Source organism: Babylonia areolata, chromosome 4 (genome assembly GCF_041734735.1).
Source record: "Babylonia areolata isolate BAREFJ2019XMU chromosome 4, ASM4173473v1, whole genome shotgun sequence".
NCBI classification, from domain to species: domain Eukaryota; kingdom Metazoa; phylum Mollusca; class Gastropoda; order Neogastropoda; family Buccinidae; genus Babylonia; species Babylonia areolata.
The window spans coordinates 43,966,158-43,991,157 of record NC_134879.1 but is presented as its reverse complement, the minus strand read 5'-3'; the positions used below and the strand labels follow the sequence as shown (position 1 = coordinate 43,991,157).

The window sequence follows — 25,000 nt, the reverse complement described above, 5'->3', positions numbered from 1 at the left end:
GAAACACATACTAAGTTAAATATAAATCATGTAATAAATATTTACGCATGTAACATCAAAACCCACCATATCAATACGAACACATCAAATAATTACAATGTCGAGATTGACCATCCAAATGTAGCCCTTCCTTTTTATCTATTTTTTTTCCTCATAGAACCCATACTAATTTTTAATTGATTAATGAGTATTTGTACCGATGATGGACGTTTTCCGTATATTTATTGCCTCAGATACATATTCTGCAAGTGAAAGTATATCTTCATTTTCTGTCATTAGTATAACGAATAAATCTTCTCTCTGCGTTGGAGCTGTATTTAAAATGGTGCAGGGTTTTTTTTTTTTCGTAATTCATCGTATCTTTTGCAGTTAAATATGAAATTATTTTCATCTTCTGGGCTTTCGCCACACATTGGGCAAGGAGATGTTGCTACATCTGAATCGAACCATCTTTTGTTGGCATTCAGTCCAAGTGTTCTCAATCTGAGCTTCGCAAAGCAGATTTTATGCCATTTATTTGTTATAATCCTAATATACTTCTCTGTTTGAAATACTGATTTAAATGAATAAAACCATTTATACCTATCATTGCTCTCTATTTCTCCGTGCCAGTTTTGTTTGTAACATGCTATAAGTCTGTCTTTAAATTCAAACAAAGCCGCTCTCGTGCCCTACTCATTGGCACATCCAAACAAGACCGAATCCATGTTCCATTAATGTTTTCTTGATGAGGAATACCCAGTTCTGTTTGCCCTTCTCCTCTTGCAGCAGCAGCATCTCGAATGTTTGTCTACACAATCGTGATGTTGGCAGTCTTGTTAGTTTGAGCCAATATTTTATGCATTTTACAACTGATCTAATTCGCAATGGGTACCTGCCGGTTTCGCCATACAATATAGTGTTTGATGAGTCTAATGGGACACCAAGAAAGCGCTTTACTGCAAATGTACTTTTTCCATTTGGTTATTTGGCATGAGTCCCCATATTTCCTCTGCATAGTTCAAGGCTTGTTCAATTTGTGTGTCGAAAAGTTTGCAGAAAAGCTGCGCGTCAGTCGAACGCAGTCTCTTGAGTGATTTTTATAATTGGGATTACACCGTTTTTCCCTTTTCTATTTGCTTCATCCCACGCAGACGTCAAACTCAATTTTGTTGTGAATAACTTTATTTCGTTATTACCATAGCACCATTTTTCACAAGTTGAAAGACGACCTCCAATGCGGAAAACAATAATATTGGTGTTATCGAGATTTACTGTTAGTTGTAGTCTGTCTGTTTCTTGCTTAAGGGCATTTAATTGATTTTGGGTGTGTTATACAAGAGAACAACATCATCAGCAAATAGCATTAACCCTTTCGCTGCCAGGAAAATAAGATTAAGTGAAATCTATTTGCCAGGGTTTTTTCACAAAAAACGGGTATAAATTTTCAAAAAATTCTGTGCTCTTTGTTATTGGAGAAAGACCCATAAAAGTATATATTTTCTGAAAGGGAAATGAATAAAGAATACAAAACACATGATGTTTTCCCATTTTATGCATTTTAAGTGACATGCTGTTGTTTTGAAATCAGTGTTTTGTTTTTTGTCACATTTTCAACTTGTTCATTACAAACATTAGTCTGGTATTTGCACAAAAATATCATTTTCTGGACAAATGGATATCTGCACACACCAAAATCATACTAGAACAACCACAATATAAAAAAACTGAAAAAGAAATAGATGCTTGTGACTTCTGCAAGTGATAATATGGATGTGAGGCCACGCCCCCTCAGTCTCCACCCCCCCTCCTCTTCACCCCTCTCACATCGTCACTTCATCAGACCGCGTTGGCTGAGTGCCAAGAAATAGCTCATACGGTGCCCTGCTAAAAATTCGTCTGCTAGAGTTGACAGCCTGCATCACTCACTGATAGTTGTATCTTGGCCACTCTCTTGATTGCTCCCTTTATTTTCTATCAAATCGTCCTATAACTGTCTTCTCCTTCGAAGTTATGCTCCAATTCTTTCTGAGCATTAGCTGAAGAAAGTAATCTTGGTTGATTTAGTTCGCCACGGCGCATGTCTTGAGCACGGAGTCAGGCCGACTTTTGTTGAGCGAGCGAGGAGAGGAGCCAGGCAAAGACTGCGGCCAGTAACCCAACCAAAAACGTTCAAATAAAGGACTGCCTTATGACGCAGAAGTGTGTTTTCTAGCTATGAATAGAATCCAGAAAGATTCCCCAAGCTAAAGCAACCAGCATTTTGTCAACGAAACAGAATGCAAAGCAGGGAAAAGTCAGAATATTTCGTTGACGAGTTATCTCGTCATGCAGGCAGCGAAGCATACTGCTTGCCATGACGAGTTATCTCGTCATGCAGGCACCTAGGGGTTAAGAACAATTCTGTTGCACCCAGGTATCATTTGTATTCCATGTCTATCCCTTCTTCTTTGGATAACTCCACTGCCAATTCATTGATGAAAAAGGAAAACAGATGCGGGCTTAGCATACAACCTTGTTTAACCCCTCTTGGACACTGAAAAAACTGAATAAATACCATTGTCACGAACACATATATAAGTACACAATCGTAGATGCTTTTAACAGCCATGTAAAACTTCCAATGAACCCCGCTCTTTCTTAGACTACTCCACAGGATGTATCTGTTCATAGAATCAAATGCTTTTTTGAAGTCTACGAATGCTACGTATAGCTTAGTCTTACGTAAAAGATGCTTTTGGACTAAAGCGTATAAGGTAAATATATGGTCGACAGTACTATAACCTGTTCTAAAGCCCGCCTGTTCCTCTATGTTTATTTCTTCTAATTCTGCCCATTTTTTATCTTCGATTTAAGATGTGTGTATACACTTTACTAATTGTACTTGTCAAGGCTACTCCTCTGTAATTGCCCGGGTTGTTTGTGTCTCCCTTTTTATGTATGGGCACAATAATGGATTTTGCCCAGTCCAACGGAAATGTTCCACTTTCAAATAATTTGTTAAATAGGGTAACTAGGAATTTTATAACATTACTGTTTGCATTTTTTAGCATTTCGCCGATAACACAATCTGGGCCGGTACTTTTACCCGATTTCAGGTTTTTGACTCACTTGTGTAAACAAATGTTCGGTTGTGTGTGTGTGTTTGTGTGTGTGTGTGTGTGTGTGTGTGTGTGTGTGTGTGTGTGTGTGTGTGTGTGTCTGTATGTCCGTGGTGAACTTTAACATTGACATTTTCTCTGCAAATACTTGACACCAATTTTGGCATAAAATAGGAAAAATTCAGTCTTTCCAGTCATCTTGTTTAAAACAATATTGCACCTCTGGATGGGCACAAAAAAATAAAAAAGAAAGCCTAATTATATTGCAAACTGCATTTACTGTTATATTTATTTTTTTGGTATTCTCTAAAACTTGGCACTTTGACCTCTTATCTGACACAACAACAAGAGGAGTCATTACTTTCATTTTTTGTTCAACAGGAACTTCTTTTTGCTAAGCATGGAATTTTTATTTATTTTGCAAACGTTTTGGTGCAGATAGGTAAAAAAGGGAAATTACTCTGTAATTAATGCTAGGGGACTTAATTTATCACGAGTGAGTCTTGAAGGCCTTGCCTCTCTTGTTTATACTCGTTATGATTTCCTGTTCTGAAATTGGGTCATTGAATAGAGGTTCCTCCTCCACATCTACCGCTTCTTCCGTCATTACTTCTTCCTGATCAGAACTATTATCAGCTGTATTAAAAACGTTAGAAAAGTGGTTATGCCTTTGTTCAGAGCTAATGTAATTATACACCACTGCTTTTCGGTGAACTGATCTTATTACTGACCAGAACAGCTTAGGGTCATGAAAGCAGTTTCTTAATTTTTCTATTCTTTCTTCTTCGTATGCTCGTTTCTTTGTCCTTTTTAGCTTAACATAATCCTTCCTCTCCTTAACATAGTCTTCTTTCCACTGATTCTGAACGCTTTCTGTCTTGCATCTTTGGAATCTCTCAAGGAGTCTTCTGACCCGTTTCTTCTGCTGCCTGCATTCCATATCAAACCAGTCATTAAATTCTTTCTTAGTTTTTCTGACCTTTCTAACCACCCCACTATCAACGTCTAAATCTAAATACCGTGAGCCTCACTCAGACTTTCTTTGAAATCATTGCTGTCTAGCTCCTCTTTATTTATCTGCAACATCTCATCATTCCAAGTAACCCTGATTTCATCAGAGCAATCCCCCTTTTCAATTGGTTCCTGACTCTTTTCGCTGCATTGACTATTTTTCCACTGTAGTACTACTGGTAGGTGCCATGAATATAAACAATCATCAATGTGTAGTTCACAAGCTGCTCGTAAATCTTCAGATATAAGAAAATAATCAATAACGCTGCTGTCGTGTGGTGACACAAAAGTAATTTCGCCTTCTATGTCACTGCTGCACGATCCATTCACAATATACAAGTCAAGCATAGGGGCAAGATCGAGCAGGGATCTATCAAACTTGTTTATGATTGAATCTTTGGAATTACGTGTAGCTCTTTCTTCATCAACCTCTTCAAAACCAAAACCTGGCACCAAGTTCGCTAAGTTATCATCTTTTGGCTGTTCAGTCTGTCCTTGCATTTAGGTCACCACACAATATAATGTAGACATTATCTGTGTGTACCTGTTGTATCAAGCTTTCTTCTAAGATATGAATGTCGTCTTGTAGCTCAGTGTGTTCATATAGTGGTGATCTTTCTGGGGCAATATAACTAACAATTAACACAATATTTTTTTTATCAACACCAAACACGCTTTTGTCTGTTTCAACAGCTGCTGTATTCTTGCAGTCTATCTTAACCTCTGTTATATGATGTTCAATACCATCTCCTAACCATCAATAAAACTCCTCCAGAATTTCTCCCGTGATGGGATAACTTAGTTGCAGGAGAGAGAGAGAGAGAGAGAGAGAGAGAGAGAGAGAGAGAGAGAGAGAGAGAGAGAGACAGACAGACAGAGACAGACAGACAGACAGACAGAGACAGACAGACAGACAGACAGACAGACAGACGAACACAGACACAGACAAGGAGAAGAAACGACAGCATAATCACCTCTTGCTGCTGAATGGAAAACCATCAGGTTGCTGACCGTGGTTGGCCTCTGTGATAAATTATACAGGAGAAGCTGAGGGTTTACCGTGTGAAGCCCCCGTCTCTGACTTTGTCTCTCTCTCTTTCTCTGTCTCTCACTCACTCTCATTCAGAGATAACGGGACTTTCCACAACTGCCTACAATGAACACGTTGCTAGCTGCCAAGGCCATGCCATGCCCCAAGCTTTTCTTCCCTTCGTCCCCAGCTGCGCTTACTTGTATAGGAGTGGTGAGTGTGGTGAGGGAGAGCTGACATCCGGCATTTCCTGAAGCTCTTCTTCTTCTTCTTCTTCTGCGTTCACTCGTATGCACACGAGTGGGCTTTTACGTGTATGACCGTTTTTACCCCGCCATGTAGGCAGCCATACTCCGTTTTCGGGGGTGTGCATGCTGGGTATGTTCTTGTTTCCATAACCCACCGAACGCTGACATGGATTACAGGATCTTTAACGTGCGTATTTGATCTTCTGCTTGCATATACACACGAAGGGGGTTCAGGCACTAGCAGGTCTGCACATATGTTGACCTGGGAGATTGTAAAAATCTCCACCCTTTACCCACCAGGCGCCGTCACCGTGATTCGAACCCGGGACCCTCAGATTGACAGTCCAACGCTTTAACCACTCGGCTATTCCGCCCGTCATTTCCTGAAGCGTCATGGTAGTGACCACATGACCTTCGTTGTCATGGATCGGCATCAACACGCCCCATTCTCATACCGTGTCCCGGATCTTTTTACTTATGTATTCATTTATTGCTGCCTCATTATACTTGTAACTGGCAGTCATTACAGATGGGCAAAGCCTGCCTGTTACTGGTATGGTTTATTGTTGCTTATAGTCCAGTCTACTGCATAGAGCCATTAGGACTGTCAAAGCATACAAAATGTCCAACTGCGTCAACACAATACTGTCACATAAAGAAATACCTAGACAAACCCACAAAACACAGCTCCAACGTTGGAAGTTAAAAACAACAACAACCCAACAACAACAAAACAACAACCAGCAAACAAAGAAAAAAAAGCTCCACTGTCAACGGATTTAAAACTTCTCGTTTAAAAGCGAAAAAAACCAGCGACCGTTTTGCGCAGTTTCGTCATCACGAACTAACAGTGGAAAATTTCCAGTCGGCTCTTGATGGCTTTAGCTTGCTCTCCCGAAGACAACAGTGGAGTCTCTGTAAAATCAACATGTTTTTCGTTCTGCTGATATCATGTTTGACGAATATCATTGTTCCCTGAAATCTCCACGATCGTTGAGTTCTCACGTGTGTGTGTGTGTGTGTGTGTGTGTGTTGTGCAATACTTGGGAATGTGTGTGTGTGTGTGTGTGTGTGTGTGTGTGTGTGTGTGTGTGTGTGTGTGTGTGTGTGTGCGTGCGTGCGCGCGCGCGCGTGTGTTGTGCAATACTTGGGAATGGGAATGGGAATGTGTGTGTGTGTGTGTGTGTGTGTGTGTGTGTGTGTGTGTGTGTGTGTGTGTGTGTGTGTGTGTCTGTCTGTATCTGTCTGTGTGTGTCCGTGCGTGCGTGTGTGTCTCCAACAGCTCAGGCAGCGTCTCTCTCTCTCTACTGTGGGCTGTCCCCACACCCTGGTAACGTCAGCAAGGAACGAAGACAGACGAAGACCCCATGGCCATGACGGGCTGGCACCACACGGACAATGAGACAGAGAACTGTAATCAAGTAAGAGCGAGCCCGTAAGAGCCTCCCCCCACCTTGTGAATGGGTTTAAATCACCTCGCAGGTCTAAACCTGAAGGTGTCACACCCACACATGCGCACATGCACGCACACGCATGCACGCGCACACGCACGCGCACACACACATACACACACACACACGCCTGTAAATTCACATAACAGGGTGACACGGGGATGTTCTTACAAACAGCCGCTGGATAAAAAAAATGGAGAGAAGAGAGGGGGAGTGGTGGACAGAGAGAGAGATTTAAAGGATTCAAAATCAATTTAATCCGAAAACCATATCTGGACACACACACACACACACACACACACACACACACACACACAAACACGAACCAGTCAGGAAAACGAATGTGTGTGTGTGTGCGTGTGTGTGTGTGTTGTTGTCTTCAGTTTAACGTCTTTCCACTTGAAGTGATATTAGACGGGGAAAAAAAACAAACAAACAAAAAAAAAAAAAAACCGTGGGGGTAGGGGCTGTGAGAGGGGGAGGGGTAAAAGTGTGTGTATGTGTGGAGGGTGAATAGGGAGAGACAACGCTAGGAAAAATGGAAACGTTATAAACGCCAACATCAAACAAATATAACATCTATAACAAATGTCCTATAGGACTATGCAGCAAACCTTCTGCAATAACAAATAACATTGGAATTGAATGTGTGTGTGTGTGTGTGTGTGTGTGTGTGTGTGTGTGTGTGTGTGTGTGTGTGTGTGTGTGTGTGTGTGTGTGTGTGTGTGTGTGTGTGTGCGTGCGTGCGTGCGTGTGTGTGTGTGTGTGTGAGAGAGAGAGAGAGAGAGAGAGAATGAGTGAGTGAGGGAGAAAGAAAGAGAGTCTCTACACACTATCCTCCCTTTCTAAGTCATCCTCTTCTCTCCCCCCTTTTTGACTCACTTGTGAAAACAAAGTGAGTCAATGTTTTAACCCAGTGTTCAGCTGTGTGTGTGTGTGTGTGTGTGTGTGTGTGTGTGTGTGTGTGTGTGTGTGTGCGCGCGCGCGCGCGTGTGTGTGTGTGTGTGTGTGTGTGTGTGTGTGTGTAGTAAACTTTAACATTGCCATTTTCTCTAGAAATACTTTGTCAATACCAAAACTGGCTTAAACATAGTATGGGAAAAAATCTTCACAGTCATACCAATAACAGGTTGTGTGTCATTAGAATAGAATAAAATAGAATATGTTTTTTATTACCAAGTATACCGGGGTCACAAGGAATATTGGGTTATTTTAACGGTTTATTTCGTTGAGATGTGTTCCGAAACCCGAATCCGAGAGAATCTGAGCGTGTTGGTTCAATTCATGGCTCAGCCGCCGATATTTTCTCCCCCTCCACTGGACCTTGAGTGGTGGTCTGGACGCTAGTCATTCGGATTGGACGATAAACCGAGGTCTCGTGTGCAGCATGCACTTAGCGCACGTAAAAGAACCCACGGCAAAAAAGGGGTTGTTTCTGGTAAAATTCTGTAGAAAAATCCACTTCAATAGGAAAAACAAACAAAACTGCACGCAGGAAAAAATACAAAAAATGGGTGGCGCTGTAGTGTAACGACGCGCTCTCCCTGGGGAGAGCAGCCCGAATTTCACACAAGAGAAATCTGTTGTGATAAAAAGATAAATAATCAAATAATAATCGTGCTTCTTGTTCATAATTAAAAGGAAAGAAACACAAATTCTGGACAGAACACGTACAGTCATACTAACTACACCATCGACGTGTTTACTGCATATAAATATTCTAAAGTGGATACTGAATTGACTGGAATGAACATAAAAGAAAAATTGAATCGCTCGTTTCTTTCAGCCTGTTGTAGACTGGTTTGTGCAAATCTAGCGATCTACAATGTGTTGCGATGTGTTTGAATGAGATCAACGTCTCCTTTACCGCCGAAATAAAATTTTAAAAAAATCGAGATATGATAAAACACACAAAACACATGATTTAAACGGCGTTATTACATCCACTACAATTACATCTATTCATCGCACGAAGAAGAAAACATCAACATTGCTTAAAATTTCAAATTTAGTCATTTGCATCAGAACTGAACATGCGTGGTTCTATCCCGCTCGAATGCCTTTTTTCCATTCTTTCTCCCAAGCTTATCTTATATATTCTGTTAAATACAGAGCACTTTTCAACGATTTTTTTAAATCTCTTTTTCTTTCACCTCATGATTCCTTTACTGGATAAAGCGTGAAGCACAAGTGAGTCTTGAAGGCTTTGCCTCCTGTCTTTTTCTTGATTTACATCGCTATCCACCTCTTCCATCCCTCTCTACTATCCCCCTTCCCCACGTCCCTCCTTCCTGACCGTCTTCATTGTCATCATTTTCTGGGGGGAATCTTATGAATGGCAATATCGTCAGAGCGAGCGCCGCCGTAAATCACACCCTTTTCATCGTTATTTCCCATCGTAATCATTTCATCTTGTGCATGTCCGCATGCCGCTCTCTCTGTGTGTGTGTGTGTGTGTGTGTGTGTGTGTGTGTGTGTGTGTGTGTGTGTGTGTGTGTGTGTGTGTGCGCGTGTGCGTGCGTGCGCGCGTGAGAGAAATTATGTGTGTGCGTGCGTGCGTGCGTGTGTGTGTGTGTGTGTGTGTGTGTGTGTGTGTGGTGAATGAGTATATGTGTGTGTTTGTGAGTGTGTGTATGTGCATGCGTGCGCGCGTGACAGAGAGAGGGAGAGAGAGAGACAGACAGACAGACAGACACAAACATAAACAGACAGAGACAGAAAGCCAGAGAGAGAAACAGACAGACAGACAGACAGGAAACCAGAGAGAGAGAGAGAGAGAGAGAGAGAGAATGTAAATGTTTCATTCAACAGCCCACGCCCCCTCATGGAGGGGTAACTGAACAAACACCAAAAACACTAAGTTCAGAAAAAACAATACTGAAAATGAGAAACTAAACTGATATGACATTTGTTACGAGGTCACAGTTCAGAGAGTGAGAGAGAGAGGGTTCTAAGCATGTTCTTTTTTTTTTTTTCATGTTAATGACGAACGTTAGGTGTCTGATCAGGATCATATGGAAAGCAGTGTCTTCTGCCAGCAGAGATATTCCCGTGGTTGCGCGCCTGGGAAAAGCAGTAGAATATATATATATACATAATTACACACACACACACAAACACACGAATCGACCAGTGGGTTACAGTGTCACGATCGCATATACATAATTATGTCTCTCTCTCTCTCTCTCTCTCTCTCTCTCTCTCTCTCTCTCTCTCTCTCTCTCTCTCTCTCAGGCATGCATGCACACACACTCTCTAAATGTCAACAATGGATTTCTGCTGAGAACCAGCTGTTTGTGCCACTGATTTCCGTCATAGCTAAGACGATAGCACACGCACGCATGCACGCACGCACGCGCGCACACACACACACACACACACGTAGACTCCAAATACCAGCACTTTTTTTGTTGCTGCTGAGAACCCAGCTGTTTGTGCCATTGAATTTCTGTCACAGTAAAGACAGCTCCTTTAAGATGTTTTTATCAGGCAGTTTGGGAATAATATTTGGAACTTCATGATATCATCAAAATCCATCAAATAAGAAGAAAAAAGAAAGAAAGAAAGGAAAAGAAGAAGGAGGAGAAGAAGAAGAAGAAGAAGCAGGAGGAAGAGGAGGAGGAGGAGCAGAAGAAGAAGAAGGAGAAGAAGAAGGAGGAGGAGCAGAAGAAGAAGGAGGAGGAGAAGGAGGAGGAAGAGGAGTAGGAAGAGCAGAAGAAGAAGAAGGAGAAGGAGAAGAAGAAGAAGAAGGAGGAGGAGCAGAAGAAGAAGAAGGAGGAGGAGGAGGAGCAGCAGAAGAAGAAGAAGGAGAAGAAGAAGAAGGAGGAGGAGCAGAAGAAGGAGGAGAAGGAGGAGGAAGAGGAGGAGGAAGAGCTGAAGAAGAAGAAGGAGAAGAAGGAGGAGGAGCAGAAGAAGAAGAAGAAGGAGGAGGAGGAGAAGGAGGAGGAGGAAGAGGAGGAGGAAGAGCAGAAGAAGAAGAAGAAGGAGAAGAAGAAGAAGTAGGAGGAGGAGGAGGAGGAGAAGAAGAAGAAGAAGAAGAAGAAGAAGAAGAAGGAGGAGGAGGAGGAGGAGAAGAAGAAGAAGAAGAAGAAGAACCCAAACGACTCACCATCACGGCGACACAGACCAAAGACAGGCAGTATCGTCAGAGATATCATGTCAACGTTCCTTAGTTCTTTCAGTCGGTTTTCAACCACCGGCGCTTTTCAATTAAACACATCTTTCCTTCCGCACTGTCTTATTACAATAAGTTAATGCTTTTCAAAGAAATGAGATTTTTGATTGATTTGTGCCGCCTTTACCTTTCTGTCTGTCTGGGAAAAGACAGAGACACGCAGGAAGGGTGGGAGGTAAAGGGTGCAGATATAGAGAGGGGGGGGAGATAATGACAAAGAAAATCTAAGAGAACCAGAGAGAGCGAGAGAGAGGGGAGAAAGAAAGAAAGAGAGACAGAGACAGACAGACAGAGAGAGACAGAGACAGACAGTTTTTGAAAACTGATTTTTCTTTCTTTAGTGTACGTGTTGTACAGCTTTATTTCACCGAGGAGGCAGTCTATTTTCGACATCCACACGTCATATCTCAAGTCATTAAACCCGGAACAAGTATCCACCAATCTATTTTAAGCCCTGTGTCTATTTTTTGCTGAAACCAGGGCGTTCCTTCTGAAATGGACCTCCCTTCTACCGAAAGCAAAACACACATGCACAAACAAACGAAAAACAACAATAAAACAACAACACACACACACGCACGTGCACACGTACACACGCACGCACGCACGCAAACACACACACACACACACAAACACACCAAAAACAAAACAAAACCGATGGCTCTCACCGGCTTCACATCGACTCTTGACACGGTGACATTTTCTTTTCTTTGCAGCCACGGTAAACAAGAGGGCGCAAACTCATTGGAGAAACAACAAAAGAGTAAAGACACACAGAAAAAGGGTCATACATAAAGATATATGAGGTATTCATGACTTGCGTTTTCATTCCATGAGTACTGTCTGCATAACTGTGTCGTTTCGAAAAGATTCCCGTTTCCGTGTCAGACAGTGTTGCTGACAGGAAGGAACTATTTCAAAGACATTTTCACAGGGAACAACACAAGCGTCTGTCTCTCTGAAACCCAAACCTGGAACCTGAACGTCGGTAGAATATTATACGCCAAAAACGTGCGACGGGCGACAAGACAGACAGACAGACAGAGACAGAGAGACAAACAGAGACAGACAGAGAGAGAGAGAGAGAGAGACAGACAGACAGACAGACAGACAGACAGACAGACAGAGACAGAGAGAGAACACTGAAATGTTTACTGTTATTAGCTGTAAAGCTCTAGTGACACAGTAGGTAGAAATCAGAACAAAAAAAGGTGCAAAACAAATAAAATGGAACAGAAAGGAAAAAACAATCAAAGCAAACTAAACTACTACGGGATAAGCGGCACTTTGGTACTTTGTCATTTGCTTTAAAAAGTCCATGTGGCAGGCGGGTACTGTGCCTTCCCCCCTCCCCCCCAGTCGTTCGTCTCCAAGGTTTGAACAGTACACAGAAAACAAAGCACATATAATCCGTATAATAATAATCATTTAAGCATGTGAGATCGACACACATCATATCAATACAAACACATAACAAAGTACATATAAAACATAAAATAATTATTCAAACCTGCAACACCGAAACACCTCACACCAATACGATTATACGATATAAAAATCATAAAGATACATTGTCGAAATTGACCATCCAAATGTAACCCTTCTTTCTGTCTGTGCCTTTTCCCCTCATAGAACCCATACTAAGTTTTCAATTGATTAATACGTATTTGGACCGATAGCAGACGTTTTTCGTATATTTACTGCCTCGGATACATATTTTGCTAGTGAGAGTATAATATCTTCATTTTCTGTCATCAGTATGCCGAACAAATCTTTTCTCTGCGGTGGAGCTATATTGAAAAGGGTACAGTCTTTTCGCAATTCTTCGTATCTTTCGCAGTTAAATATGAAATGGTTTTCATCTTCTGGGCTTTCGCCACACATTTGGCAAGGGGGTGTTGCTAATATCTGAATCGACCCACCTTCTGTTGGCATTCAGTCCAAGTGCTCTCAATCTGAGCCTCGCAAAGCAGATTTTATGCCACTTGTTTGTTACGATCTTGATATATTTCTCTGTTAGAAATATTAATTCAAATGAATAGAAACATTTATACCTATCATTGCTCTATTTCTCCGTGGCAGTTTTGTTTGTAACATGCTTTAAGTCTATCTCTGAATTCAAGTACAAAGCCGCTCGCGTGCCCTGCTCTTCGGCACATCCAACCAGACCGAATCCATGTTCCGTTAGTGTGGTTTTTTTATGTGGAATACCCAGTTCTGTTTGCCCTTCTCCTCTTGCAGCAGCATCATCCAGAGAGAGAGAGAGATTCAAAAACTTTATTACACAAGGATAAAGATTTTAGGCATCGCCCAGTCTTCCAATCTGTCCTTGTGACAACAATAACAACATTAACGATAACGACCACAAAAAAAAAAAGACAGAGAGAGAGAGAGAGAAAGAGAGAGAGAGAGAGAGAGAGAGAGAGAGAGAGAGAGAGAGAGAGAGAGAGAGAGAGAGAGAGAACACTGAAATGTTTAATGTCATTAGCTGTAAAGCTCTAGTGACATAGGTACAAATCAGAACAAAAATGGTGCAAAACAGATACCTGGAACAGAGAAAGAAAACAGAACTGAAGCAAAATAAACTACTAAGGGATAAGCGATACCTTGGTACTTTGTCGTTAACTTAAAAAGTCCATGTGGCAAGGGGGTACTGTGCTTTTTTTTTCGTCTCTAAGGTTTGGACGGTACACAGGAAACAAAGTACATATAATCCGTATAATAATTATTTAACCATGTGACACAGAGAGAGAGAGAGAGAGAGAGAGAGAGAGAGAGAGAGAGAGAGAGAGAGAGAGAGAGAGAGAGAGAGAGAGATGTGTGCTTTATTAGCATTAAGTCCAGTCAGTTACTGACAGCACCTTCCAGCCAGAAACTGTACGCACGTCATTTTGCTCTTTCCCGCCATGTTTGCCGGCTGTAAGTGCTCACACTAGCCACCAGCCGTCTCCAGCCAGGTTTTTGATTTGTCTCGTGTAGACAGAGGAGACGGATGGCTGGTCCAAGGGATGAAATTTCAGTGATAAAATAAGCGTGAATCCCCATAATCTTCATTTCTTCCGTCTATGGAGCGCCGTAGCTGACAGCAACTGGCTGTGTCTGACTGAAGTGTGTTGCTGTGTCAGGCTGATAGCTACTGACTGACAGCAACTGGCTGTGTCTGACTGAAGTGTGTTGCTGTGTCAGGCTGACAGCGACTGACTGACAGCAACTGGCTGTGTCTGACTGAAGTGTGTTGCTGTGTCAGGCTGACAGCTACTGACAGTAACTGGCTGTGTCTGACTGAAGTGTGTTGCTGTGTCAGGCTGATAGCTACTGACTGACAGCAACTGGCTGTGTCTGACTGAAGTGTGTTGCTGTGTCAGGCTGATAGCTACTGACTGACAGCAACTGGCTGTGTCTGACTGAAGTGTGTTGCTGTGTCAGGCTGACAGCGACTGACTGACAGCAACTGGCTGTGTCTGACTGAAGTGTGTGGCTGTGTCAGCCTGACAGCTACTGACAGTAACTGGCTGTGTCTGACTGAAGTGTGTTGCTGTGTCAGGCTGATAGCTACTGACTGACAACAACTGGCTGTGTCTGACTGAAGTGTGTTGCTGTGTCAGGCTGATAGCTACTGACTGACAACAACTGGCTGTGTCTGACTGAAGTGTGTTGCTGTGTCAGGCTGACAGCTACTGACTGACAGCAACTGGCTGTGTCTGACTGAAGTGTGTGGCTGTGTCAGGCTGACAGCTACTGACAGTAACTGGCTGTGTCTGACTGAAGTGTGTTGCTGTGTCAGGCTGATAGCTACTGACTGACAACAACTGGCTGTGTCTGACTGAAGTGTGTTGCTGTGTCAGGCTGACAGCGACTGACTGACAGCAACTGGCTGGGCTTAATGTGAAAGAGAATATGTGGTAGATGAGGACAGTAGACAAGACAAGACAAGACAAGACAAAATTATCTCCGACGATGGTAGATAGGCATTGGTGCGCTCTTTTTTCTCCATCCAGTCCCCGCCCTCAATAAGGTCTACACTACACAATACACTATGATAACGGCATAAGCATGATGGTTGAAACAAGAGAAAAGGAACATACACATTAAAATAAAAAAAAAGGGGAAGGGGGCAGAGACTACGGAGAGATAACAGACAGTGTTGACAAAATTCTGCATCGCTGCGATCCAAACAATCACAGAAGAAACACACACACACACACACACACACACACACACACACACACACACACACACACACACACACACACACACACACACACACACACACACACACACACACACACACACACACACACACACACACACACACACACACACACACACACACACACACACACACACACACACACACACACACACACACACACACACACACACACACACACACACACACACACACACACACACACACACACACACACACACACACACACACACACACACACACACACACACACACACACACACACACACACACACACACACACACACACACACACACACACACACACACACACACACACACACACACACACACACACACACACACACACACACACACACACACACACACACACACACACACACACACACACACACACACACACACACACACACACACACACACACACACACACACACACACACACACACACACACACACACACACACACACACACACACACACACACACACACACACACACACACACACACACACACACACACACACACACACACACACACACACACACACACACACACACACACACACACACACACACACACACACACACACACACACAAAAAACACCTCGCAGGAAATGAGCTAGAATCAATAACTGTACAACTCAAAACGTTACCATATTTTTGCCTGTCTTGTGTACGAATCCCTTGTGGAATCACTTAGCCAAAAAACCCTTATTCGATAACAACAACTAAACAACTGAAAATATCCTGTGTCCTTTTCAAAATCCGCTGTGCGATCATTACTAAAGACGCCCCCCAAAAATGATTTTACTTAGAATTTTTGCATACCAGAGGAAAAAACACCATAAATATAACCAGTGTTTAAAGTCAAAGACACCGGAAAACAGACCACAACAAACGAACACGCCAAGAAAGAGAGATGAGAACTTTAACACACTTTGTTACACTTTGGTGCGTCAACGGAAAAAGACACCAGAACTGTAACATTATGTCTATAATCAAAGAAACACTAGAAAACAGACTGCAAGCACGACGAACATCTTGGGAAAGAGAGAGAGAGAGTAGAAGTTTAACATATTCTGTTACACTTGCAGCATAGGGTATTCACAATAACAACAATATGCATCTGTAAACCTCTGTCTGAATAAAAATGTTGGGAAAAAAAAGGAAAAAAGATGCGTTGCACAGCTTGACTTTTTAAGTTCGCCTTTTCCTTTAGAGAGAGAGAGAGAAAAAAAAAACCAAAAAAAAAAACAACCCCAAAACAATCGATCCGTATTTATCTTTCTGGTCAGCCATCAAAGACCATAAGGCACCACTCGTATGGCTTCAACCAACAGCCAACACCCAGACTTGTGTGTGTGTGTGTGTGTGTGTGTGTGTGTGAGAGAGAGAGAGAGCATGTGTGTGCGTGTGTGTGTGTGTGTGTGTGTGTGTGTGAGAGAGAGAGAGAGAGAGCATGTGTGTGTGTGTGTGTGTGTGTGTGTGTGTGTGTGTGCGTGCGTGCGTGCGTGCGTGCGCGCGCGCGCGCGCGCGTTATGAGTGTGTGGACCTTCTTTCCTTTCTTCTAAGTTCTTACCGCGTGTTTTAAGATCAAAAGGAATTTAAACTTTTTTTTTTCTTTTTTTTTTTTTTGGACAAGGTCTTTTTTTAATTTTTTTTTAGTTCTTTTTATTTTCCTACCCCCCTTTTTTACCACAAAAAAGAAAGAAAGAAAGAAAGAAAGCTCCATTCTTTTCATCTTTTGAGTTTCTTACACTCTTTACCCCCTTCTCCAGCTCCCTCTGCCCACCCATTACCTTCCCGCTGAGTGTTTCTTTTTCTTTTTCTTTTCTTTTCCTTTTCCTTTCCATTGTCAAGGAAATGGAGGCATCATTGTAAGTGATGCTCTCATCGTGTTATTTCAAGATATCACGCTCTGCAGTATATTACATACATCTCCAAGTCAGTCCTGCAGTATATACATCTCCAAGTCAGTCCTGCAGTATATACATCTCCAAGTCAGTCCTGCAGTATATACATCTCCAAGTCAGTCCTGCAGTATATACATCTCCAAGTCAGTCCTGCAGTATATACATCTCCAAGTCAGCCCTGCAGTATATACATCTCCAAGTCAGCCCTGCAGTATATACAGCCCTGCAGTATATACATCTCCAAGCCAGGCCTGCAGTATATACATCTCCAAGCCAGTCCTGCAGTATATACATCTCCAAGTCAGCTCTGCAGTATATACATCTCCAAGTCAGGCCTGCAGTATATACATCTCCAAGTCAGTCCTGCAGTATATACATACATCTCCAAGTCAGTCCTGCAGTATATACATCTCCAAGTCAGCCCTGCAGTATATACATCTCCAAGTCAGCCCTGCAGTATATACATCTCCAAGTCAGCCCTGCAGTATATACATACATCTCCAAGTCAGTCCTGCAGTATATACATCTCCAAGTCAGCCCTGCAGTATGTACATCTCCAAGTCAGTCCTGCAGTATATACATCTCCAAGTCAGGCCTGCAGTATATTACATCTCCAAGTCAGGCCTGCAGTATATACATCTCCAAGTCAGGCCTGCAGTATATACATCTCCAAGTCAGTCCTGCAGTATATACATCTCCAAGTCAGTCCTGCAGTATATACATCTCCAAGTCAGTCCTGCAGTATATACATACATCTCCAAGTCAGTCCTGCAGTATATACATACATCTCCAAGTCAGTCCTGCAGTATATACATCTCCAAGTCAGTCCTGCAGTATATACATCTCCAAGTCAGCCCTGCAGTATATACATCTCCAAGTCAGCCCTGCAGTATATACATCTCCAAGTCAGCCCTGCAGTATATTACATCTCCAAGTCGGCCCTGCAGTATATACATCTCCAAGCCAGTCCTGCAGTATATACATCTCCAAGTCAGCTCTGCAGTATATACATCTCCAAGTCAGGCCTGCAGTATATACATCTCCAAGTCAGCCCTGCAGTTCCGGGTAGGCAAAGAACCGTCACATGTCCTGCGACGGTCAGTACTAGAATGAACAGGCTGTAAGTACTGCTTGTGTCGCTAAATATTATATATATATATATATATATATATATATATATATATATATATATATATATATATATATATATATTAAGCTATAAAAACAAAAACAAAACAAAAAAAAAGGGGGGTGGGGTCTGGGGGGACGGGGTGAGGAAGGGGGTGGCTCTCATCTCTCTCCTCCCTCCCACCACTCGATTCCCGGTCGTACCCCCTATTTTGCGGCCACACGACTTCAAAAGAATACAATTTCGCGCGTGAGAAAGTGCGTGCGTGCGTGTGTGTGTGTGTGTGTGTGAGCGTGGGTGGGCGTTGGAGGAGCGACAATAGAGGGAGTCCGGGAAAAGAAATAAGGATGTGGAGAGAGGAGAGCAGAGGCAGAGAGAGACAGAGGGAGGGATGGGAGAGAGAGAGGGATGGAGAGAGAGGGAGGGAGAGAGAGGGGAGAGAGAAAGAGAGGAGAGAGGGAGAGGTGAGAGGCAGGAAGAGAGAGCTGAGAGGGAGGGAGGGAGAGAGAGGGGGAGGGAGAGAGAGGGAGAGAGAAAGAGAGGGGAGAGAGAAAGAGAGGAAGAGAGGTGAGAAGGAGGGAGAGAGGGAGAGAGAGAGGAGAGAGGGAGGAAGAGGTGAGAGGCAGGGAGAGAGGGAGAGAGAGGGTGAAGGAGGGAGGTGAGATGGAAGAGAGAGAGAGGGGGGTAGAGAGAGAGGGGGGATGGAAGAGAGAAAGAGAGAGGAGAGAGAGGTGAGAGGGAGGGAGGTAAGGAGAGAGAGAGAGAGGGAGGGATGGAGGTGAGAAGGGGGAAAGAAAGAGAGGGGGAGGGAGCGAGGGATGGGAGAGAGGGAAAGAAGAGAGAGAGAGAGAGAGAGGGACAGAGAGACTTGAATGTAAAGATCACCAGTGACAGTGACAGTGAAAGAGAAAAGAGGAGGGGAAGGAGGGAGGGAAGAAGGAAGAGAGAGAGAGGGGGGGAGAGGGAGAGAGAGAGAGGGGGAGAGGGAGAGAGAGAGGGGGGGAGAGGGAGGGAGAGAGAGAGAGAGTGGGAGGGAGAGAAAGAAAACAATTAAAAATGAAAAAAACTGATGAGGAAAAGAGATGAGAAGAAGAAGAGGCGGGCAGACAATTTCTTTACTAATCAATTCCTCTCTGAATCATGGCAGCTGTAAAACAGTTTAACACCCCAATCACACAGGCTCTTGAATTCTGGTTCACGTGCATGATCGATATCTGTTGTCCTCGCTTTGTCCTTAGAAAAAAACAACAACAAAGAAGACATGTCAATTTCTGTCCAGATCACATCATTATATCCGACGGGCGCAAAAAGCCGAGTGGTAAAGCGATGGACTTTCAATCTGAGGGTCTTGGGTTTGAATCTCGGTCACGGCACCTGGTGGGTTAGGAGTTGGGGATTTTTCCGATCTCCTTTGTTAACAGATGTGCAGGCATACGAGTACCAAAAACCCCCAGTGTGATGATATGGCGCTTTTGTGTTAGACGCTTTCTGATGATCAAATACGCACGTCAGAGATACCGTGCTGAATGCCAGCGTTCGGATGGCTGTGGAAACAAGAACATACCCAGCATACACCACCACCGAAAACGAAGTATGGCGTGAGTACGTGTGTGAGTACGTGCTTGTATGTGAGAAAAAAAAACAACAACAACAACACACTGGGGTACGTCACACACACACACACACACACACACACACACACACACACACACACACACACACACTCACTCTCTCTCTCTCTCAGGATCTTTTCATAACCCAGTGCCCCTCATGAAGGGGTGCACTGTGTAACATTAAACGTGCACCAGGTGATTCATTCAGCAAAGAAATTATGACACCGTAATTGATCGTAACTTAAATAACCTCTGCAGGTAAATGTACGATTTTTTTTTTTATGATACTCTATATATCGGACGCCATCAGCAGACTAAAAACGGAACTTATTCGGGCTTTCATAATACTTGAGCGGATTGTACTTTTCTCTTTATCAACAAACAGCAGGGCAACATGAATTCAAATGCATCTCATCTTCAACCTCACTTTTACACAGAGGACGACGAGAGAGAGAGAGAGAGAGAGAGGGGGGGGGGGGAGGGAGGGAGGGAGAGAGGGAGGGAGAGACAGGGAAAGAGAGATAGAGGTTCATATTCATATGGTTAATTCATTTTAGACCAATGTTTCCCATAAAGGATAATGTAAACAAAAACGGTAACTACAATATTCTTTTCAGACATAGGGATTAAAACAATGCAACTACGGAAATATCGGTCAATTACATTAACAAGAAACAATGTCCCTATATCTAAAGGCTTTGTAAAAAAAAATACAGAAACAGATTTCGCACGACTCTGATTAAGGTCGGTACAAGAAAACAATAAAAATCCGTAGAGAGAGAAAGAGAGGCAGAGACAGAGAGACAGACAGAGACAAACAGACAGAGACAGACAGACAGACAGACAGAGTACAGAAAAAAAATCAAAAAGAAGAAAATGAGGAGGAACAGAGAAGAGAAGAAGAGACAATTTATTTACTAATGAATTCCATTCCTCTCTGAATCAAGGCAGTAGAGAGACAGGCAGACATAGATCACGATATAACGTGCACACTTATATAACCAGTTCCACCCAGTCACCGTCCTTCTACCACCACCACCTGTTGCCGGTTACCACCACACACGCATGTGGGAGTTTCACCTGCTGATGACGTGACCTTATTTCCGGGGCCAGGACCCGACCTCTGGCCTCCCACCCCGGGGGAGCAGTCATGCCGGCCACTGCCTGGTGACCGACGCCAATTGCGTTGCCAAGGAAACGGACTGTTCGATATGCACAAATCAAAACACTGACCGGTGCTCTTGTACCACAGAGGCTTATAGTACTGTAGCCAACTGCTACCGGTAGTACAAGCCCGGCCCAAACCTTTTTATTTTTTTTTCTAGCCCTACAGGAGTTGATCTTGCCAACACTAACTGAACCACGGGGCACTACGTCTCTCTCTCTCTCTCTCTCACACACACACACACACACACACACACACACACACACACACGCGCGCGCGCGCACGCAAACACACACGCGCACACACAAACTCACTCACTCTCACTCTCTAGTTTGGGTTTGTGTGGGTTTTTTTCGAACGATCCATAGAGATGAAACATGAGCTGCCCGTGTACTACAGTAAAACAGGGAAAGGCAATAGTTTTCTATCAACCTTTTGCTCGTGTGTGTGTGTGTGTGTGTGTGTGTGTGTGTGTGTGTGTGTGTGTGTGTGTGTGCGCCCGCGCGCGCCCTGGGCTTTCCTCCATTAAGAACAGTTCAGCGGTATAAATGATTCGTACAGAAACGTGATGGTTAGTTTTGATACGTTTGGTACTCGCATGACGTTAAACTAGAGTGAAAACAGCGGGCAAAAGATTTCATGATGTGGACGCACAGAAAACCAGCAGCTGATTTACTGGGCGTGTGTTACCAAAACACGTCATGTACCTTCATCCAGCCATGGAAGACCAAGAGGCAAAACTTGCATGACTCGAGTGTGGCTCCAGGACGGAAAGGGAGGAGTGAATTTCGGGAAGGTGTCACCACCCCCGAAAGCGGAGTATGGCTGCCTACATGGCGGGGTAAAAACGGTCATGCACGTAAAAGCCCACTCGCGTATATGCGAGTGAACGTGGGAGTTGCAGCCCACGAACGCAGAAGAAGAAGAAGGGAAGGTGTCACCAATACGTGTATAAAAAACAACAACACCTAATCATGCTCCACATATGAAACGAGTCTTTTGTCGAAAAGAAAAGTTTGTGTGCTGAAAACGGGACAAACCCATCTGAAGCAGTCAACGTCGACCGGTATTTTATTGTTTCAATATTAAACGATCTGTTTTTAACTTCTCTGTCTTCACGACTTCCGTCTTTGATTAGTCGTATTAACTCACTCAGTACGGCCAGTCCTCTCTTCTTCTCTACACAGACCCCTCGGATCTCCAGTGGGTGTCTGAATGACCCAACCTTTATCTTCCGTCGTCAGAATTGTGGTATTCTTTGTCAACATTCATCTCTTCAGTATAAGAGCCTTCCTCTTGCAATATTTTGATGGTGGTAATTGGGGTGAAACGCTGTTAACGTCTTCTTTTTCGCCGTTCGTATGGAGAGAGTTAAAAACAACAACAACAAACAAACAACTCCCCCAAAAAAACAGTCCCCATGAAAACCAAATTTCGGCAATCTTCCCTCTACCAACGACTAACCTATGCAATTAGACGATGTGTGTAAATTGTAACAGTTGATCCAGATCATATTCTCTGCTCACCGTCAAAACATTATTATTTTGTGGAACTAGTGAAACTTTGCGTTGGTATTTTGCCAGACAGTTTTAACCACATCGGGCCCGCATTTCGGTAATGTCCAAACCACTTATGGTTAAACCATTCGTATCTGTCGAAATGTTAACCTCTTCCCGTCTTTCCCATGGTCTCACCCGCTCAGATTCTATGAAACCAAAAGCACTATCCCGTGAAGAATGAATCCCTCAGTGACCGACTTTTTCAACCTAAGATGACGGACGAAGAAATTATTTATATCCTTTCGTCGACTGGCCCGTTCAGCACCATCTTTAATTCAAATATAGGTGTGCAATAAACACGTCGATGGTGTAGTTAGTGCATATGGGTTCGTCAAGTAAGGACAGAATGTTCCATTGTTATTAACACTGCAGTGACTGCCTTGGCTCACAGGACGACAACGCTTCCGCCGCAATATTCCAGCTTGGTGCCGCATTTGTTATCCGTCAACTCGGCAGTCCAGAGTCTTTGCAACAATCGTTTAACTCACTCAGTACGGCCAGTCCTCTCTTCTCCTTTACACAGACCCCTCGGATGTCCAGTGGGTGTCTGAATGACCCAACCTTTAGCCTCCGTCGTCAGAACTGTGGTATTCTTTGTCAACATTCACCTCTTCAGTATAAGAGCGTTCCGCTTGCAATATTTTGATGATGGTAATTGGGGTGAAACGCTGTTAACGTCGTCTCTTTCGCCGTTCGTATGGAGAGAGTTAAGTCCATTTGGAGGTCATCAACGTGAAGTTTACCGCTGCTCAGAAAATGGGCGTCCTCTCGCTTTGTGTCTAAACACGTGAGCTCCAAGAGAGAGAGGGGGGGGGGGGGGAGACAGAGAGAGATGGATGGATGGATGGATGAGAGAGATGGATAGATGGTTTATTCATATAAGACCACTGCTCTTCACGAGTTGGGTCCACCGTGTACAACAGTGCAGTATCTACCGTTGAATAACAATATCTATGAGTTCAGTAAATAATGAAGTAATTGACCGAAAGTGTAATGCATTGTATAAATAAACTGAAAAATTCCTCACAATCCTTTCCTGCCATAACAAGAAGCCATAAGTAAACTTTATCATAGCTAAGATAACATAACATTTTGATGGAGAGAGGGGAGAGAGAGAGAGAGAGAGAGAGAGAGAGAGACAGACAGACAGACAGACAGAATCTTGAGCAGAATGAACAACAATAAATAATAGAGAAATACTGACGATATAACCAAAATAATGAGTAAAGCTGAGAGAGCGAAAGAGGCAGAAAAAGAGAGAGAGGGTGGGGGGGGGTGGGGGGACGAAACAATTGTGGGGAGTTTGTAGTATACTCCCTGAATGGTTAAATAAACTTACCATGTCAAACTGATGCAAATTGGGCCTGTTGGTTTGCTTCGTTTAAACAAAATTCGCGGCCAACTCAGTAATAAGACACCCCGCTCGGAGTCCGCCGTCTGCTAGCCAATGAAACACCATTTCCGGCCGGAACTGACGACTCTTTCCGATGTTTGGAGTTTACAGACGACACACAGCCTGCTTGTTCATGAAGAACTGAAGCTGTAGACGGGGGAGTGCATGTTACCCGCACTCAGATTTTCACTTCAAAACTGACCGTTGATTTCCCGACACTGAAGAACAAACTGTGCACACACGCCATGGTGATTAAAATTCGGACAGAATCGCAACAGAAACTACACACGCGGGAGAAAAAAAACACACACAAAAAACAAAACAAAAAACAATTCCGAAACGACCGTGAGCTGAATGACAAAAACAGTGATGGAACAGCATACAACTTTCGCGAGCATTGTCAGAATAGCAGCTAGTATTTGCAGTCGTTTTCCCCCCGAAATATCTCATTCTACACACGCCGGCAAACTACCTTCTGCCCGTTACCTGCCTTTTTTTTTTTCAATGCAACGTTATCAATCACCTGGGGGGGGGGGGGGGGGGGATACTGACTAACAATAATAATAATTATTGTGTAATGCACTGGTACAAAAATATATTGACAGCATGACCGCCCTATTCACATAATGAGCGGAAAAACTCCACAGGCCACTGCACCCTTTGAAGAGGACTCACAGGCCAACACAAATGCAACATGATATGACGAACATTCATCACTGTCACAGCGGAGCAATGAATGACAATCTTAAGGACAGAGACACAGACGGTAGAGTTAGGAAAGACATACAGACATCGACAGCAGGAAGAATGGCAGCGGAAAGCCTTGGTCCTGGATGACTCTGCAAGATGTTGACTGCTGATAACGTTGTTTCCTCAGGGACCAGGACTCCATCACTGTTCCGGTGCGGTGCAGCCCAGACTGAACGCTACCCACCGCCGCCCCGCCCCCCGGCGCTTTTCGTTATGTTGCTATGGAAACCCGAGCGCTCGATCTCCAGCCCCTTGCATACACCTGTTGGC

The 25,000-nt window shown here is 43.5% G+C and overlaps 1 protein-coding gene across 4 annotated transcripts in view; it reads right to left on the bottom strand.

Annotated features, from left to right (window-relative positions):
- The window catches only part of LOC143281211 (uncharacterized), a 113,701-nt gene that overhangs the window by 15,483 nt on the left and 73,218 nt on the right, over positions 1-25,000 (bottom strand). The window contains exon 1 of one of the 4 annotated variants that reach the window (XM_076586288.1): positions 23,927-24,467. The exons of the other annotated variants lie outside the window; for them this stretch is intronic. The gene's annotated coding sequence lies outside the window, so the exon portion shown is untranslated. Of the gene's footprint in view, positions 1-23,926; positions 24,468-25,000 lie in introns of those variants that run through there. 4 annotated transcript variants of the gene reach the window in all.